This window comes from Amblyomma americanum, chromosome 1 (assembly GCF_052857255.1).
Source record: "Amblyomma americanum isolate KBUSLIRL-KWMA chromosome 1, ASM5285725v1, whole genome shotgun sequence".
In the NCBI taxonomy this organism is placed as follows: Eukaryota; Metazoa; Arthropoda; class Arachnida; order Ixodida; family Ixodidae; genus Amblyomma; species Amblyomma americanum.
The window spans coordinates 136,463,120-136,482,714 of NC_135497.1; the positions used below are offsets into that span (position 1 = coordinate 136,463,120).

The 19,595-nt window shown below is 47.5% G+C and overlaps 1 protein-coding gene across 2 annotated transcripts in view; it reads right to left on the bottom strand.

Annotated features, from left to right (window-relative positions):
• The window catches only part of LOC144136190 (neural cell adhesion molecule 1-like), a 408,281-nt gene that overhangs the window by 151,116 nt on the left and 237,570 nt on the right, over positions 1–19,595 (bottom strand). Inside the window, exon 14 of one of the 2 annotated variants that reach the window (XR_013315572.1) lies at positions 6,857–7,045. The gene's annotated coding sequence lies outside the window, so the exon portion shown is untranslated. Of the gene's footprint in view, positions 1–6,856; positions 7,046–19,595 lie in introns of those variants that run through there. The other variant, XM_077668279.1, reaches the window with a different exon arrangement.

The following is a 19,595-nucleotide window of genomic DNA, read 5'->3' on the forward strand; positions in this document are numbered from 1 at the left end:
TTAGGGGGATAAAAAAAAAATGTGAGAGGAAATCAGCAAAACTTTTCACTTTGTGATCAACCACATAACGAAGAACCTGTTGCTGCATACGTTGCGCTGTGACCCTGCGACTGAAAGTATCGCCCTTGTTGTATTCCTTTTTGTTTCAGAAGCTGATCGATTAAAGTAGCTTCAATTACAATCATTATCGTCGCCACCAGCGTAACTACGTCCGCCGCAGGACAACGGCCTCTTCCATGTCTCTCCAATTAACCCTGTCCTGCGCCAGCTGGGCCCACCTTGCCCCGCGAACTTCCTTCTATAATCCCACGACTTGACCCTCTGCAGCCCCCTTCCCACGTTTGCCTTCTCTGGTAGTCCACTCCGTTATCCTAAGGGACAATCGGCTATCTCCTCTTCGCAATACAAGCACTGCCCATGCCCATTTCTGCTTCTTGATTTAGACTAAGATATCATTAACCTGCGTTTGTTCCCTGACCCATTCTGTCTTTCTCTAACGTTAAACCTATAATTTTCCTTCCTTAGCTCGCTGCGCTAACCTCAATTAAATTTCAAGTGATTTCTTTAACCCCCCAAGTTTCTGCCTGATAGCTGATAGTTGAGAGCTGGCAAGGTACAACGATTACATACTTTCCTCTTGAGGAGAGGAGGGGGAGGGCATCAATAGAGGGTATTAAAATGCTTTCGCTCTTCTACAAGCACGAAAATCGCCTTTATGCAGTTCAGCGCTTTATATAACTTTATAGCGTAATTTTTACCTCTTTCAGTGGTCTCTTAGGTACTTCTGTGCCTTCTTAGTAGGGGTGTGTGAATATAGAAATTTTCGAACACGAATCGAATACGACTATGAAGAAAAAATGGCTTCGAATATCAAATCGAATATCTGTTCAGTAGAAAATTTGTTCAGAAAATGATAAACAAACAAATGCTGTTGCCCTTATTTTTTCAAAATAGTGTCTTTACAACTAAAATAAACATAACTAGACTGCCTCAGTACGGTATAAAAAAACATGATGTGCACAGAAATGTATACTACTTGATTAGACATCATAGCAGTATCCAAACTATATATTGAGACCATGCAAAACAAAATGCATAAAATGACAAAACTGGCAACAAAAAAATACATGGTGACTAGTAAAACCTCATTCATTCGGAGTTCAAGGGATCGGAAGAAATGCCTGGTTCATCCGAAGGCCTCGGTTTATAAAATTATCCCCCCCTCCCCCCGAAAGAAAAAAAACGTACCGAAAATGCGAAGATGCAGTAAGGCCTTATGAGGCGGCCCCATCGCGCTAATACCTGTAAGCCCGTGACGAGCCGCCCGTTTTGGAGTGCTGGAAGAACAACACAAATGGAAGCAAGGGGCCGGGAAACACACACTGGCATCGGAACGGCGAGACGGTTTCTAAAAAGGAAAAAGAAATAACCTGCGACGCGCCTGTGGGCGTCCGTAAGGCGCGCGGAGCTGGGATTGGACTACCGGCGAATTCGCGGGCAGGCAGTTGCAGTTCCCGCGGGGCAGCGGCGAAGCTCAGAAAGCCAAACAACGCGGCCAGGCTATTTTTTTGATGTTGCTACCGGGGTCTTCCGATCGTTGTCCCGCCAGCCGTTACGCCCACTAAAGAGGTGCGCGGGTTATAATGCACTATGCAATAGGCGAGATTTTTGCAGGATCGCTTGCCGTATTGTGACAACTCTACGCGCCCGTTCAGGAGGCTCCCGCGACATTCCGCAAGTAGGCTTTCCCGCATAGCGTAGTTTACAAAACGGGATGGCGGAGGTCACGCTCGGAGAATTATGAAGGCGAGAGGACGAATTCTTAGGATGTGGGCATTAAATATGTAATGCATTATGGAAGGATTAAAAAAAAAGCTTGATTTCGCGTTGCGATTGTTCGAAGCGGGCCGTCGACCATCTTGTTCGCAGCACGTGTGATATGTGGAAAAGCCCACTTGCAGAATTTCTCACGAGGTCAAGCCTAGCGGCGTCGGAATGCGATCGGCCCTCGTGATAGATGACGGAGAAGGAAGGGAATAGAACCTCTGTAATGTTTTCCTGGAATTTTCAACTCGATCATCGGGTAATTTGCCCAGATATTGTGGTTTTGCCATGGTAGAACTTATGAAAGTCTCCGCAGTATACGATCGCTGGCGAGTATTCGGGAGTTTTCGAATATTCGGAAATTCTCGAATATCAATTTGTCGAATACGAATACGCATCGAATATCAAACATATTCGATTCGTATTCGAAATTTGGAATATTCGCACACCCCTACTTCTTAGCAATACTCTGTTACCTTATTTCTTAAAAAAGCGACAAGAACGTTTGAATTTTGAAATAAACAAGCCATTTAATAATTCCGTACTCTAAAAAGTCTTGTTTGCCCCTTTTTTACAACTCGTGAGGATAAAGAACACGTGAGTGGGTGTGAGTCTCTCCTCTGAGGAGTAAGCCGTGTGCAGTGATTTCAATTAAAAACGCCGGATTCAGGCCTTCATTTTTCTCACAGTTGACTGGCATTATCAAGTGCCAACTTTTTGAAAGTTCGAGTTGTATCCTGAATAAAAATGACTGCATGCGATTTATTTTATTTTTCTTTTGTTTTGAGCAGCGAGTTTACATTTCTCGCGCTGCGGAGTAGTAGTGAATACTGTCACGGTGCCTCCAAGACCAAGAAGAAAAAAAGACTCTACTGGAGATGCGCCTGAAGGGTCGATCGAATCTAAGTACTTACCGCTGTCTCCTAAACAAACTCGGCATGAGACATCGATCTCTTGTGGAAGACGGAACAGGCACCCAGTCTCCGACTTGTTGTGCGGTATAGATTTTGGTTCCAGGGAGATGCGTGATCGACCTTCAAGTCTAAGAGATGATACGAGGTTGGGATGTTTTGAGAAGTTCGGACAGCATCTACGTGTGGTCGGCCCCCTTGTCATGAAGTTCTTCTCGAGGCAGGAGCACGGAAAAGCAACAGAAAGGACGCGCCTACGCACTCAAGCAAGGAGGCGAAGACTCGGCGGCCGTCGAGCCACCCTCTTAATCTAGCGCCCTTCGAGGTACGTTACGGCGACGAATTCTAATATCCTGACCTACTCTGGTCAGAGCGTAAGGCGAGGTATAGCGACTCGCAAAAGCCAAGAAGGAGACAAGAGCGCTCGAGTTCTTTGTCGCTGCTTATTTTTTCATTATCATATATGAATAAATAGAAACTAATATACGCTGGCGGCACGCCTACCATAGCCATGAAGTATGAACGTAAATACAGCACCGCCAGCTTGTGTATACTTCACGGCGAGTTATGCAGCATTTACTAGGAAAACAGGATCACTGCATTTAAGGGTAGGCAGCAGAGAACGGACAAAATGCGTCCACGGAACGGGCGTCGTCAGTGAAGCAGGGATGCCGGAACAAAGGACGTAGATCAATCATCGCGCGCATCAAGAAACAGGCAACAGAATTTCAGTTACTGCAGAACGTATATATTCCGGAGAGCGAGTCGGGGCCGCAGTTTTTCGGCGGGAAAGTAAAATGTGACGCCGGCTAAGAACTATATACGGCCTCAAGAGAGAATGGAAAATAGAAAAAAAAGTTGAGGGCGACGGCGTCACGAAGAACAACCATTTCCTGCCTCACGCGCCGCCAGATAACGGGTCGGCGACGGCAAACGATACACGAACAGTCGGGACACAGTGGTTTCTTTACAAATAGTGCAAGCAATGAGAAAGAAAGGAAACCCTAAGCTGACAGGCGCCCGTATAAGTAAACGCGAAGCACGAGACAAAAAGATAGCGCGGGAAGAAAGGGGGAAAAAAAGTTTAGCCTCGCCTTGGAATGCTCGAAAACTGGGGAAGGGCTTCTTTTTTTTCTTTCCTTTTTTTGTTTTCCGACACTCCAGAGACAAGTGGAAAACGAGACAAGCGAGAGAAAAGTGAAAAATGCTCCAAAAGGGAAGCGCGCAAGTAGAGAGAGGCCCGTGCCTGGAGGAGTCGACGTAACCGGAACGGACAAAAGTCGGGTGGTAACGGTTGCCGGGCTTTATTCTCCGGGGAGTCGGTTTTGCGGCCCGGCGTTTCGACCGGCTTGAGTCCCGCAGCAAGATGACTTGCGCGCACACATGCATTATGGAAAAGGAAGCCAATGTCACAATAGGTACTACGCTGTTTCCAGAGGCGCATGAAACAGGCGGAACGAAGCCAGCAAGCAACAACGGCGGCGCGAGGTAGAAGAGCAGAGCATGACTGACAAGCAGCCTGTGCATCCGCAAACAGCTCAAGCGTGCAATGATGAGGTTGAAATGTCGCCACCGCTTCCAGCGCTTGATGGGACCGCGTACATGAATAGCCCTCCGTGCGCATTCGCAGGCCGACGGGAACGGATAAGCCCGAAAGAGATGAGAACAGCACGCCGTCCAGCGAACTGGCGCGTTACGCCACAACGCGGCAGCCCACGCTTTCGACGGGCTCAAGATGAGAGGCCGGTCTCGTTGATATTTAAATACTCGCGGAGCAGCGACGGCGCCATATGCTCCACTGCACTGCGCAATGTTCACGCTGGGTCACATCCACAACGATGCCTTCATATATACGCTCAGTTTTTCGATTAAGACAATGAGGTAAGCTCGGCCTGTAAAGTTGAAACCGCATGGTTTGGGCTAACCAAGTCAGGCGAAATCAGAACTTGTCAGAAATCATAATTTAGCTTCCGCTTTACATCGCAGTACGTTACTCCTGCATACCATGCTCATGAGAGACTAATTACTCATCAGCATTACTCGAGTTGATGATGGGAAAAGTTACCATCCCCATCAACATCGATGTCGTCCACCCAAGTGCATCTGTACAGCGACAAACGAAAGCTTTGGCTGCGCTTGAGTGGATGCTAATGCGAGAGTGCTTCTTTATTTCAAATCTACTCCACACTGAGGGATTCCCCTGGGGTATATTTTTCATCCTTTAAAATCATTTTGTTTGTTCTTTGATAACGTGGCTCAAACGGGTGCTTCGTTGCCCCAAAAAAGGTTCTCAATGCACTTCGAAGATGCATGAAAGATTCTGCGTCTACATTCTATTAGTTTAGAGGCTGAACCTCAATATAATTGCTTACACCTCAGTAAAAGCTAACTCATTGCTTTTAGAGCCTGAACTGTTCGTTTTACAGTTCCAGGCTCAATGTGTACACTGTTCTCTATTGATAAAAGATGTTATTTTAGTGTTGATTTCGCCAATAAACCCCACATTAGAGACGACGTCACCAAGTTTATATTGTTCGACAGCTTTAACTCGCTTCGCTTCGTTCCAAGCGCTGCGCAGCAGTGTACCCCAACGTGTTCCAGCGGCCGTTCGCTCACAGCGCTGGAGCAAAATTGTTGAACAAATTGTTTTTTCCTTCGCATCGGCAAGACATTTTTTTTGCGTGCCTCTGCATGGTGTGCCGTTGCTAGTTGGTTTTGCAGGCAACTTTAGCATCCCGCGTAGCTCACGTAATCCTGCCGCCGTAGACGGTTAAGAACGCTGCAGTTATGGCTGTTGAGATGCATTCGTTCGCATGACCTCTGAACATTTTGAGGTCTATGAGCGCGCAGGACATCACAGGCAAACAAGCTGGGCCATACTGGCGAATTAGGGTTGATTTATGCACGCATACGTTAAGTGGTGCCAATACGTCATGGCCGCAATTTGCAACAGTGCACTCTTGCATTCCGGCTGCCTCCTGCCACACATTTTTGGCTTTCATCGTACGTGTACTATTGCAAACAGATGACAGCGCTTATGCTTACTTTCAGAATGTTTCGATGTGATTAAAAAATGTCGTTAATAGTAATTAATCGAGCATAGTCATTCGAATCATTGGAAGCAAAATCATCGCAATGCTCTTTTGAAATAGTGTGGCACCTTTAGTCACTCTGCTAACGCTGCTCAAATAGCGCAGGTGAGGTTACTGCGCAGCGACCGGAAGAGTTTATTTCGAGATAAATTATCGTGAGCAAAAAAAAATAGAAGTCATATCTCCCAAATGATGATGACGAGGAATTTTTATGGCGCAAGGGCATCTTTGGCCATAGAGCGCCATGACACTAGGCTAGTTTTCATTGCACAACGTGGGGTCAAAGACCCATTTCCCAAGCATTTCACCCTAAAGAAGCCGAGCACCAGACAGGGAAAAGCTTGTAGCCATTATATCACCGGTTGGTACCCGGTGGCACTGGGGATCGAACCCTGCACCTCCCGCATGCGAGGCGGATGCTCAAACCACTAGGCCACCACTGCTTTTTTTTCTTTATTGCCGACTTCAGCCCGTCTTTATAAACCAATCCACGCGAACAACTAGGCCACCGCTGCGGTATATCTCACAAATGATCTGACGCATATGGCCGCGTGACCTGCGCTCTGGCTGCCTAACTTTGAAACATTACGCTCAGATTACTACTAAGAAGACTCCTATGCATTGTACGGGTTAGGCTCTTTCTCTATGGACAGCCATTTGACCCGTTTCACTTTGTTGTATGGAGCGTTCCTTTTTTTTTTTCACCTGCATACATGTTTCCTTCCAAAGCACGAGTATAATCCAACAAGGCGATATCTGATATAGAGAAAAAGGAGAGAGAGTTTTGCACACAAGCCAGTTTCCAACAGATCGACTCAGTTGCGCTGACCATACCTGCAAATCTCCAGCCTTCTTGGAAAGTGGCACAGGAATGCGTGCGACAGAAAGTGCGCACTGTGCTTTACTGACTAAGTGCCGCAGGATAAAGTGGCCACATTTAGTCAGTAAGAGCTCCATCCCACAGGGCTTATCCTACACTTCGGAAGGGGAGCCAAAAGAAGCGCCGTAGTAAGTAAGTGCGCTACTTACTTAATCTGCGGCGTCGGTGCTCCGTGGCTCCGAGCGGGATCCGCCACTGCGCTGTAGGTTTGTACGAAAAGCAGAGACCGTCGGGGAGAGGGACACAACGAGGGCGACGCCGGCGTGCTCAAGCACCTGCGCTGGGGTGGTTTCCCACCCGACAGCGCTTTCCCCGCATCCTCGAATACATTCACCTGCCTAGAGAAGGAAGGGGCAAGAAAAAGCATTAGCGGGTGGGGCACTGTCAAGGGGACCGCACGGCAACAAAATATGTGCTACTAAGCACAGCGAGCTCTCTATACAAAACACACGTAGACGCTCGCCAAGCCGTGGACCACAGCCGTATGCCATGGGCCTAGCACAATTCTATTTCAAACAGAAGCGCATGCCCGCGCTTATGCTCTTCGGGTCACTTTCAATGCCGCATACGGTATACGCTCCTCTCCTAAAGCTTACGTTAATTCTTTCCTTTTGCGCCAGCAGTCTCCTCTTTGCTTTTAAAGAGCCTGAGCCAGAAATCAATACTTTTGTGTTTGCGTGTGTGCGGGGGGGGGGCGGGGGGGGGGGGGGGGGGGGGGTCCCATAGCGAGGAATTTTTTTATTGGAAAACCATGCCGAACCCCATTTTTCGGCCAAAAATGTCGAAGAAATATTAGGTTCGGGTAGGACCGCCTCATCCAAGAGAGAGCGATAAATCCGCCCCTGGCCTGACTACTATTTTGAGAAATCTGTTTGCTAGTGTCAAATAAGCGCGACATGGTCGACTGAACTGATAGCATAGCTAGCGCAACGATGACATAACAGGATTTCAATGCGCAGCGTACTGAAAAAAAAATCACTTGTGTGATCATTCTTGTGCGTGTTTTGTGTTCGGATTGACACCTTGGATTTCCCTTGCTCAAAGAGAAATTTTGCAAAAAAAAAAACATATTACAGCCACGCATTAACAACGTGAAGGCAAAAAAAAAAAAGGCTCGATCTGTACGCTTTTTTTGCAGCATCAGCAGAAACTGGGTCAATAACCCAATTGCCATGTTTTCTGGCTCCTGATTTGATCAGGGCGTCAGCTTCATTTCAAGCCGCGTTTGCCACATCAGAGGTTACCGTGTAGACGAACCCTCGCGTTTTTTTTTTCGTTTTTTTAATTTCGTGTGGAGTTATGGCATGGCACTTTTTCTCCAAAATTCAAAGTGGCTAAACAGTCAACTCATGAACCGAGCTAGGAATCCAACACAAGCAAAGCGAAGCGTGAACATGAAGGAATAAAACGTTGCACGAAGAACAAATTAGTTTTCGAGCCATGCAACAGGAAATTTGAATCGATGATTAGTGGTAACATTGTCCCGCACGATGTGCTTGCTCTGAAAATGACAGCGATGTGACGGTTGACGAAGATCAAAGTAACAAAACGATTTAAACTCGTGGACATAAATTATAGCAAAGGCACATTAAGACCATACGCGGGCCTACCCCCCTGAACACCCTTTTAATATATAAAGGGGACAGCCTCTCAAATCTTCCAAAAGGCAAATAAATTGTGCACATGGTCGCATTTTTCTGCCAGTCCTTGCTTCCAGAGATACAGGTTCTCTGAACTAAAAAATGCGTCGAAAGAGTGGAATCGAGCAGGCACGAATGACTGAAACAGTAACGAACTTGCAAATTTAGTGGTTCTCCAAGAGTATCAAAACTCACCAAGTGCGGATGATCGCCTAGTTCATGCGAGGCCGCAATAATGGACGTCCGATGAGTTCTGGAAATTTATCACCTCAAAATGAACACAAGCACGATATTAATAACGGGCCGTCCATGCTAAGCGAAAGACTACAAAAAGAACCGCCGCGTGTCTCCCGAAAGGAATTGCTCACGGCCGACGACATATTTCATTTCAGGATATTGTAAGCCCAGCCATTTGTTTGAGGAGCTCTGGCGACGCAGTCGATAATTAGCTCCGACGAACCGACGTGAAACAAAGCAAACCGCGGTAGCTGAGTAGCCCCTGTGCTAACCCAAGTGAAACTTCCTGCATAATATCGGTGCTGGCGCGTGGGTATGTTCGCAGCGAAGCTCGCACGCAATGGCAGAAAGTAGCCTCGCGCCCGGCACGTACTCCCAGGCAGGCGCGCTCCAGGCGTTTCGTTGCGCTCGTAAGCGAGGAAAATGGTTTGTTTTGCTGACGTCGACGCTTTCGGGTGTGACGTTTCGAAAGAACCACCGAAGCTACAACGCAAACTAGGACGGCACGCGTTCTCTATTCATTGTAATTGTGGATTATGGTGCTCCCCCTTTCAAGAATGCTTGGCCTTCTCACGCACTGGAACTCAGAGTGAAAAGTACGGCGGGGAGCTTGACCGCGACAAGTGAGAACATTAGCAATAAATCCGGCGGTCGGCAATGTTATTTATTTTCACGTACTGGCGAGCTTTGCTTAGCTATTCTTGAGGTTTCGCCGGAGCAAAGCTGTGTATCGTTAAATTTTAAACAGAAGCACACGCGGAACCTGAACGGACTTCCAACTAACTCCTCTCCTCTCAATTCCCACATTTTTTTTTCCCTCGACATATAACGCATGTTCCCACAGAGAGGCAAATAATTTAACAACTCATATCCCCCACACCTTCTCGCGAATATTTTCAACACTCCGAGTTCAAAACACGCCTCGTTTTCTTTGCTTACGCACCTCTAGTCGCTGCAAACGGTGAAAGCTTCGCACCTAGCTCAGCGCCGCAATTCTCCCTTTGTGTTATGTAACGATGCTGCCCTCGTCTTCGCTCAACTATTGGCTACAGTAAAATAAGCGCCTCTCATGATCCCGCGCTTCGGGCTACGCGGAGAGAAAATGAAGCGAGAGAACACCCGCCAGCGCATCAAGCAATAAAATAACGTATGCACAAGAGAAGTAGCTAGTCGCCAGAAGTAAACTACGCTCACAAATGGGGATACAAGCTTGCGCCTAAATAATGCAAAGAAAAGGGAGCAAGCGCAGCAGGCACGCGATTGCGATGCTATTATGCAAAACACTGAGTCACAGGCCAGGTTAGTCCAATGTTGATGAGATGCGGCTGCAAATTTGCACGGACTTAGGTCATTACCGACCCCCCAACCCGCCATCACCCATCACGGAGGACGACGAGCACAAAAGGTAAGTAAAGAGCAAAGGAGAAAGTAAAACTGCGAGAAGACCTAAACACGAAATAACAAGGGCCCGTTCGCTTCTCGGTGTCTTAAGCGCACGCCACACGCGAACCCTAGGTGCGCCGATGCAGAACAAAGAGCTCAAGCAAAGGAAAACGACGAGGCAAAAGAAGGTGGAAAAAAAAAAAAAACGGCGAAACAGGTTTCGCGACTGGACCTCCTTGGCCGTATCATCAGCAAGGTGCGACCGTCGTTAGAAAGAAAGTGCGGCAGGAGAATGTGTTTCTGGAACGTGGTTAACTTTATCATTACCGTTAGGCGGCTGGCATGATAGGGTCGGTCCTCGTTTGGGCCGCGTGCTCTTGAGCGGCAAAACTGCAATGGCGCTGCGGCAGATGGCGCCATCTCAGTTCTCTGTGCGCTTGAGTAACGTTTCACCTGAGACAACGGGCGTGATTGGGCCCGCTCCCTTCGAACTGCCATTGTGCAACGCACGCGACCGGCGCTTACCACTCTGGTGTTCGCCCTCGGGGTGCTTTTTCTGAAGAGTACGCTGCTCCCGATAAGCCTCCCCATTTTTCTCACGAGGCACGAAATAATATGGGGAGGGCTACACTCTTGCTTAATGGAGCCCTCCGGCTTTTTAGCCACTGAAATAACACTAGCGCTGAGTAGTTCGGCAGTGTACAACAGCCAGTGTCAAAGAATAGCTTGGCTCATCACTCAGCTCGAGCAAATAATAAGAAGGTTGGAGTCGTCATTTTTTAAAACATAATATACACAGCGCACAGAAGGTGCGGCCTGTTTCTCTTTACATGCATTTGATTTTGCGACTTACTATATTTCACGCTACTTTAGGGGCAGGTAAGTAAACGGATGCAGTAGACTGGAGGAAACGTCGAGGACACGAAATAATAACAATTTCTGACAGGAAAAGACAATGTTTTACTCTACGCACAAGGACCATTAACAATTACCAAAAGGTAACCTGCTGGCGTTCAAGCGTTAGTAAAGTTAAAAAAATATCGGCGCTTATTATGAACAGCCGACCACGCAACGAAATGCATGCACGCGTTATGATCAGGCACCTGCAGAGTTAGCAGCGCTCGGAACAGAACGACGTTCAAACATTCAACTTTCAAACAAACGTTGATGCATACAAGGCCTCTTTCAACAGATTCCGAAAACGCGTTGACTGTGTAAATGGAGGTGCACGGCAGTGTACGGACTAGATTCTCGGACAGTCGCGTGAAGACGTTTAACCAATCAAGAGCCAATCAAGACCCTGCCTGGACCTAAATGAGGGTCTGCAGTACTGTGGAAATAAAAAAAGCGCAGGAAATAACAGGAACCGCAGAAATGAAATTACGATGGCTTGTCCTTTAGCAACGCCTCATACGATGGATTAGGCATTCAACGAAGGCAGACATTAACCAATTGTTCTCTATACTTTCCATAGAAGCTGCGCGCACAGCGCAGGTACAAACAGAAAAGGAAAACAGAATATAAAACATCGTGCCAGAAACCCTGCTCCGAAGCTGCGATCAGAGTTAAAGAGGAAGAACTAACTGATGAGTAGTGCTGCTTATCAAATACTTAATACGCGATATCCGAGAAAATTGTTAACTTAATAGCTCTATCTATACTTTAAGTAACTTAAATTCGAGAGGTTTTTGCTCTATAGCTGCGATTACTGTGCATCGCTCTAACAGCGACTGCACAGCTACAAACAGAATCGGTAATATTCCTTGCCACTAATATTGCGGAAGAGCCCTGTGTGCATTAGAGGACGGCTACTGGCTGTGCTCAGATTCACCCGAGAAGATTTATTCGCCGAAAGCACGGTGGAAAATAGTGCTGTGTGATGTCGCGTTTTGTCCTTGCGTTTTCTGTTGCGCTACAGGCATTTCAAGCACGCTTTGCCAGCAAGCTCAGACCTATGCAATAGTTAATTTCAAACATTAGCAATGGGTGAAGTGCGTTTCGAAAGTCAATGCAAAGGCTCACGGGAAAGTCGTCTGCTACCGCTGCTTCGGGTTCCAACTTTCTTCCCCCGGTTTGCTTGCTTAACGGCAGTCGCGGAGTCAACATCGCTTATTCTACTAATTTATTTTACTGCAACATCGCTGATTGTACTGCATCATGGCAAGTGCAACGCGATGTCGACTCTGCCTTGCTTCATGGCTCGTTTTCGTACGAAATGCAACCAAAATAGTGAAAATGGCACAAGGCTTTCTATTGGTATGCAGTGCGATGTGTTGAGACGCGCTGTGCGCACAGTGTTAAGCATGGGTCGTTTGCTAGCCTACTGACATCCTTTACACACTGTGAAGAAAATGGAATCTGCTCCACTGTATAGGTTTCAGTACTTCGAAGTACAGCGAAAAAAAAATATAATGACCGCTGAGTTAAAGTAGTTGAAGTGCTCGTGAAAATGACTCTAGCGCACAAATAAGGAACAGACAGCCTACGCCAGCATACTAATTACGACGGAACACGCTTACCTTTCGATTTTATCAGCTCCTGCGCTCAGGACACGCACATAAACAGCGCACACTTATCTTACCATGCTGATATACAATGAGCAATGTCTCAACACAAATAAATTAGTGAATAAACAATGCTGGCGTGCACGGAGGCTGAACTGCAACAGGCAAAGAATTGGAGAAAACAGGAATCGGAATTTTCCAATGATTCTTTGCGTTGACTTGGGAAAAGCAGCTCACCCATAGGCATGCCTATAGCCCCTGAAGTCTCTACTTCTATCGTTGCAGTTCCTGTTCAAAACAAGTCCGATCAATGGTAGTACTGCTGGGGGTAAAAGTTTTGTGATTTTTTATTTCCACGAATTTGTTGTACAACTGGTACCTTCTGGCAAGAATGAGGGACGCTAACTGGAATAATTGCCTAACTATACTTGCGTCCATAAAATAGAAGAAAGAAGTGTGGTTATATGTCTTAAACATGATGTGTTAAATAATGGTTCCAGGAGCTTCGAGTTCAATCAACAGACAGGCTTGCTCTCTAGGACCGACAGCGACCACCTCTACACAGAACTTGCGCAGTTGCCTCATTTCAAGCGCCATTATCTAGTCTAAGCATTCAGACCGCCGTGAATGCAGTGCAGAGCATTAGGACGTCAACCACTGACTCTCAAGAGTTCCATGATTTTCTGGATGCAAGCTTTTTAATGGCTCGCCTAAAGATGGAGCTCGGCTTTGACGGGTTTACTGTAAGCGTGGCGTCCGGCGGCTCTCAGTCTGCGCCGCATAACCCGCGTTGTCCGCTGTAGACGCGAACACGGAGATGGCGAAAGGGAATACAGGCACGCACAGGCCCGCCGTAATCTACATCTAGTCCTGCCTGCCCGCCGCTCTCGGCTCTGCAATCCCATTGCACGAACAACTCAAACAGCCGAACGGTCTTGCCTCGCCAAGTTTATGTCTTGAAAACACGGCGACGCCCGCAGCACTCCGGCAGGCAGCGCGGATGACTACAAGAGTGCATCTTGGCACGATGCCTCTAGGTGCCCCTCACGAGGCCCCGGGAAAGTCTCGAAAGTAGGGCGTTGCGAAATGCCGGCCCATGTACACGGGCCGCTGAACGGATTTTGCTGCAAGCCGGGAGACGTGCCTACATTCGCTGCAACCACTTTTTGGGCACTCGTGAAGGTTCTCCCCCAAAAACAGCACCAAAGATAAAACAATGCAGTATTGGGTGCGCAGGGCCAAGCCAGTGAAAGGAAAAAGAAAGAAGCTCTATAGATACGCGAAGAGAGACTGAAAAACAAATAATAAACATGAAAATGCGAGAGGACCGTCGCTTTTGCAACTTGGAACATGTTACAGAACAACAACAAAGCAAAGTGACAAATTTATTTTTTTTTGTTTCAAAGCGTACTTAACGGCCCCCTCTTATTTTGTGAAACAAGGAGCGGTTGTCGCTTAGCGGTGCACCGGAAGGCCATAATCATAATTTAATTAAACTGGAAGCCATTACTGTGTCGTGCGCGCGCTCTAGCCACATGCAACGAGGGTGCACCAAGTTGTGCGGCAGCGTCCATAATTTCTAATAAAGACGCGAAAGACACCTTTAAATGGCTTACAAAACTGTTGCGGCAGCGCGGTGAAAATTGCGTGTGACAAGGGCGACGCGGTGAAAACAATAGCGGGTCGAAATGGCTCGACTGCAGAAACAAGGAGAAGGGCGCTTTCATTACCCCAACTTTAGTTGCGTGCGCCGGTACCTTCCGGTATATATAAATTAATGGCACGTGCTGCTGCATGTGGTCGAACGACATTCAGGTCCCTACAAGCCGGGACACGCATACGAGTGGTCTGCAGAGACAGGCGCCGCGAACGCGCCGAGAAAGTTAGCACTGCATGACCTTTCTCTGACGCGCTCGCTGTTTTCTGCGCAGACATTATGGAGCGAACGAGCGAAATACGTGGGCTGAATGCGTTCGGCTACGCACTCGGCGAGTCAATTTGGAATTGTTTGCAATGTAAGGAGGCCGAATGAATACGCTGATACTGCTCAACTCACGGTAAGGATCCCATTTCAGCCGTGTAGCGCTTGAAAATATTATGCACGGACAGCAAGAGAGTAGATAAAAGAAAGGACGGGGAGGCTAAGCAAACTTGAGTCATATTGTTTCGCACCGACCCTTTTCAAGCAATTCGCCCAATTCAACGTGCCACTTGCAGCCCCGGTTATGCCAGGACATTTATAGTCCCGCAGCTCAAGATTATCAGGTAGTCGAAATAACGCCAAGTGACGTTCCCGATCAATACAGCCAGGCAGACTCGACGCTTCGGTTGGCAAACTCGTCATCGCCTCTGCTCTAGTAGGGATAATGCAGTATGCTCTTGACGAGAAAGCAAATACTCTACTCCCCTCGACTTCGAAGTTCAAGTATGCGCCTTGAATGTTCTGTGCGTCTTTACTGTGAAGTTGAAGCAGACATCTACACCTTAACCGTCGTCCTGTTCTGCACTGCAATCAATCACGATACGGGGACTTGCCAGCAACGAATGTCTCGCTGAACTACACAACATGGGCACAGGAACCCTGTCACCGCTTTCTACTTTACCTCATTCATTCGGCTAGCCTCTTACTTTTGTGTATAATGCTCTCTTTTACACTCTGAGGCAGTAGTTAATGTATTAAGCAGTCCTAGTGTCTGCCCTGTACGACGAATTTATATTGCAAATCTGTGCTCTCATACTGTTTCTTTCCTCCCTCTACACTAATGACCGTAGTGCGCTGTAGGTATGAGAATACAAAAATAGATAAATAGATAAATAAATAAATAAATAAATATACGAAAAGATAAGACTCAGAGGTAGCACACACCATCATTATGCCCGCAGAAGGGCACAGACAAAGAGCAGCAACAGTCTTGGAGACCTGTTGACCTCAGTCAACCTCTGGCCCCGCGGACTCTGATTCTGCCTGGGCAGCTGTATCACGCGGTAGAATGCATGCGCTCAGGAGATGTTCAGTGGTTTCTCCACGACTGCACTGCTACACGCTTGAGTAGCCGCCATTCTAGTAAAGTGCAAACAGGCACTCGTAAAAGTGACCCACAGCTGCAGGCGGCACGGCAAAGTCGCATCACATCGAGAAAGACCGGGTGGCAGGCGCAGTTCCAAATAAGAGCCAAAGATGCGGAGACGGCAAGACGACACACGCCACCCAGCTAGAGTCACGCTACGCCTGAGAAGACAGCCGGCGCCACCAGTTCTTGATTGAGCCTTTGTGCTTTTGATGACCTCACCGGGTCGCTTCTCAGTGAGGTCGTTGGCTGGATGCAAGAGGAGCCGATAGCCACTGAAAAACGGCGCCGTGTGCATTGTTGACCGACGCATTTGCTTAAGTTCAGGCATCGAGTGCTCGTGAGCTCTGTGAATATAGGGGTGAGATCTGGCAACGAAGAGCACCATTGGGTCGCAAAACACTGCCCCTCTGCGAAATGCGCTCCTGTATAACAAACGCCCTGTCCTGGCCGATGTGGTCACGCGGGAATTTTGAGTCAGATTGTGACACTGCCTCACTTGTAAAAGTGCTAGGTGAAAAAGATAGACATACTTCGTATTACAGCGCCAAGTGATATACTTCTTGGCCAGCGACGTCACTCTAAAGCGCTCTAAATCGCGGCACCACGTCGTAGAGGAAACTCGCTGCTGAATCGCTATACAGCAGCACGTGGGTTTCTATTTTGCTGAGATCCGTGGTAGTCTTCAAAACGCGTGCCTAGTGCGAGCGGGTACAGGGCGTCTATAAACAGTAGACCCTTATTCCGGCTGTTCATCCATATGTCCATTTCGCGTCCGGACACGAGTGTCTCGGTATGCGCAGAGAATGAATACCTGTTCAGGGTGCTCAGGTTGTGGGAGGGCAAACGCAGCGACGAAGATAATAGCGTGGACTGTATGGCGCATAGGCTTCGCGGTAGACGCGTTCGAAGATGAAGACGTACTGAGAAACCCCGCCTTCGCCTTCTGGCTCAGCGAAGACACGTCGCTGTCGTCGGAAGTGTGCTGAGTGCCCGCAAAGTAGAGATAGTGTCCTCGCGGTCAGCTTTGCTCGGGTTGCTGCTATGCTCCCCCCAAGGCAGCTGCCGTTTACGGCGCCGAGTCGAGTGAACGCCCGGTGGGATCCTTTTCTGTCAGTGCCAGGCTATAAGCGGCACGTCGCGAAATGACGCAAAAGAAAGGCGAAAAAAAAACGGCCGAGTTTTTATCCTCCTCGAGGTGAAAAAGTAAAGGAGATAGCTAAAAAGCTTGCATTCTCCGAGTGAAAAATTGCGTGCCCAAAGTTTCGCGAATGTTTCTGTGCCTTTCCTTAGCGAAGAATCCCACACAAAGTATCCAAGGCGCAAGCGTAAATCATGAAGCGTTGCTCACGCGTTTAAACCAGGACTTTGATCCCCCGCTGCCAGTTCCTCTTCTCGAAACCTCCCTTCCATGCTTTCTCCGTTGCGCGAATTTACAGTAACGCAGACAAACAGCAAGGCGGCGGGTCTAAGCCAAGACTTTCGCCCCGTTCCGTCTCTCGCCTGAATTTTTCTTCTTCCCTCTCCCCTTGTACGCGCTCGCAATTGAGCGACGTCAGCAGGCTTCGCTCTTGAGAGGACAAACAGGAAGCAGGAAACGGCGCAACAAAGCTCTTTTCCATAGCGCTGGCAGCGAGAGTAAGCTTTGCCGACCAGCACTTTAAAGGGGCAGGAGAAGCAGCACTGGGGGCAAAAAAGGAAAAGCTGAAGGCGAAGAAAAGCGGAGCGGGCGTAAGGAAATGGCGGGGGCGGCTGGAGCACACGTGGGGGGGGGGGGGGGGGGGGGGGGGGAAGAAGCAGGGGCCACTCGAGGCGGCCCTTTTATCATTCATAAGCGAACGGTGTAAAGACGCACATTGTGGAACGAGGCGCAGCCATTGGAACAGCTCAATCGGAACGTTGCATCTCAAGTCGGTCGTGCATTTTTTATTGTGGCACTGCCGCGCACGGCTCAAGGTTCTCCGCCCGAAACGGCGGAAGGAAGAAACGATGAGAAGGAAATCGGAGAGGAGGCCCCGAGCGGCGTGATTTTGCCCAAATGCTTCACAAACACCAAATCGCAGCAGCCCGGCACGTTTCCTTCCCTTATTCTCGCGAGAGTTTTGCCGCCTTCTGCGTCATTACTACGACTCGTTCCCGCATACAGGCGGAAGCCAGTGAATAAACGCAGTGCAAGAAACTCGCCCGAACAGCGACGTGTCATATTGCAGGGGAAAGTGAAAGTTTGCTTTAGCTCGGCGAGAGGATAAAAAATAGCGCACAAAGTGCCGTATTTCGCACGTTCAGAGCGGTTCGTGGCACGGCAAATGATGCAAAAGCAGCAGCCCTTATTAGATATACTGCTTTTCAGGAAGGATATGGTCTCGAGAAAGGAAGCACCGAAGTAGCAGTGCCCGCCGGGCGAACGATGACTTCCGTTCCAGTGAAAAGAAGTCATGGCCTTAACGTAGCAGAAGCGTTATTTTAGGATAACGATGCAACGTTACCAAGAAGCTCGAAGAGACATCAAGAACTACATTGCGATGCTTAAGAATGTATAGCTCAATTTTGTAACTTTATGTTGACGCCTATGACTTGTTTCATTGGGGCTAAAATGTTTTCATTTCCTCTTGGTCGAACGTGGCCAAAAAGTTGGATGAAGGCTATTTGCAGAGGGATAAGTGGGCGCCCTTAGTCCCGTCAGTAATGGCTGCAATAAAAGGCTACTCTCAAGTTCTCAGTTAAATGTAAGAATTTTCGTTTGGTTAGTATTCCGTATTTCAAGTTCTAAGGATAACTGACGCTCTTTACAAGCAGAGTATTGCTTAGGCCAGAAATAAAGGAGAACTTTTCATGTCGCAATACTCATCAGCCAATGTCCTACTTTGTGATCCCAGGATAGATTATTGCCTATGGACTCGCTTCCATCAGTCCGAATATATAGAATAGTGGCAAAATAATTACCACCGTGACGCAGTGTCGTCGACCTACTTTAGGACAATAAGCTATACCCTTAATTAAAAGTATTGCATCATATGTCCTCTTTCTTTCAAGCAGCATTACATACGCTCTTTTAGGAAGTATTTCGCTTATAAGGAAAGCCTGAAATCAGTTACGATTCAAAATACGTCCATTGAGATAGAAGTTGCGACACAGAAGTTCCAAGACAAGCCTGGAACAGCGAAGCCGCCATGACCTAAGGAAGAAATATATTGCTTGACGATTATTTGGCAATTGGACCCGTATTGGAAACACGCAGTCACGCAGACACAGATAATGTTGAACGGCTGTAATTTAGTAGCTCTACGGTTCCTACTAAAACCTACGAAAGGTAAGTGACATGCAGCGCATCAGTGTTTCAAAATCGTCGGCCACCGAAAAAATTCTAAACAAAGAGGAAATAAGTAAAAATTTAGAGCCAATTTAGAATATTAATGTTTCGCACAGAGCTACTAAGATTGCATAGTAAAAAAAAAATCAGGGCAATGCTTCTGCCCACAATTTTGTCATGGCGTCATGTTATTGAAGACTCGGCTTAATCTTTAGTAGCGCTTGAATACTTATTGCGGTGAAGAAATAAACGCCAGATATTTTGTGTATCTTTTGTGGTGCGGATAATTTGGCTCAGATTCAGATCTTTGCTTGAAACTTGGAAGGCCATCATTTTATAAATGATTTGTGTGAAAATCAACAGTGCCGCTAAAGGACCTCCGGCTACTTTTTACGAGATTTTTGTGCTCCAATTTCCAGAAAGATTCATGATCTTAAGAATACCACCATAGATTTTACAAAGGAGCAGCCAGAGAATATACAGGAGAAGGAGAGCCGCGTACTTAGGTTGTACACAACAAGTTTTACAGCAAAAATAGGATGTGAAAAGAATTCATGCATATATTTAACACGCCCGACATTTGGCTGAAATTAAGGACAAAATTAGTCTGTTAATACATCACAACGACAAAATATGGCGAACTGATTCGGTTGTTGACACTACATAACAGACAGAAGGACAGATGACATGCTTATTTAATTACTTGCATCCTGCCCCCAGTGCTTTTATATCGGCTTGCAGTATGT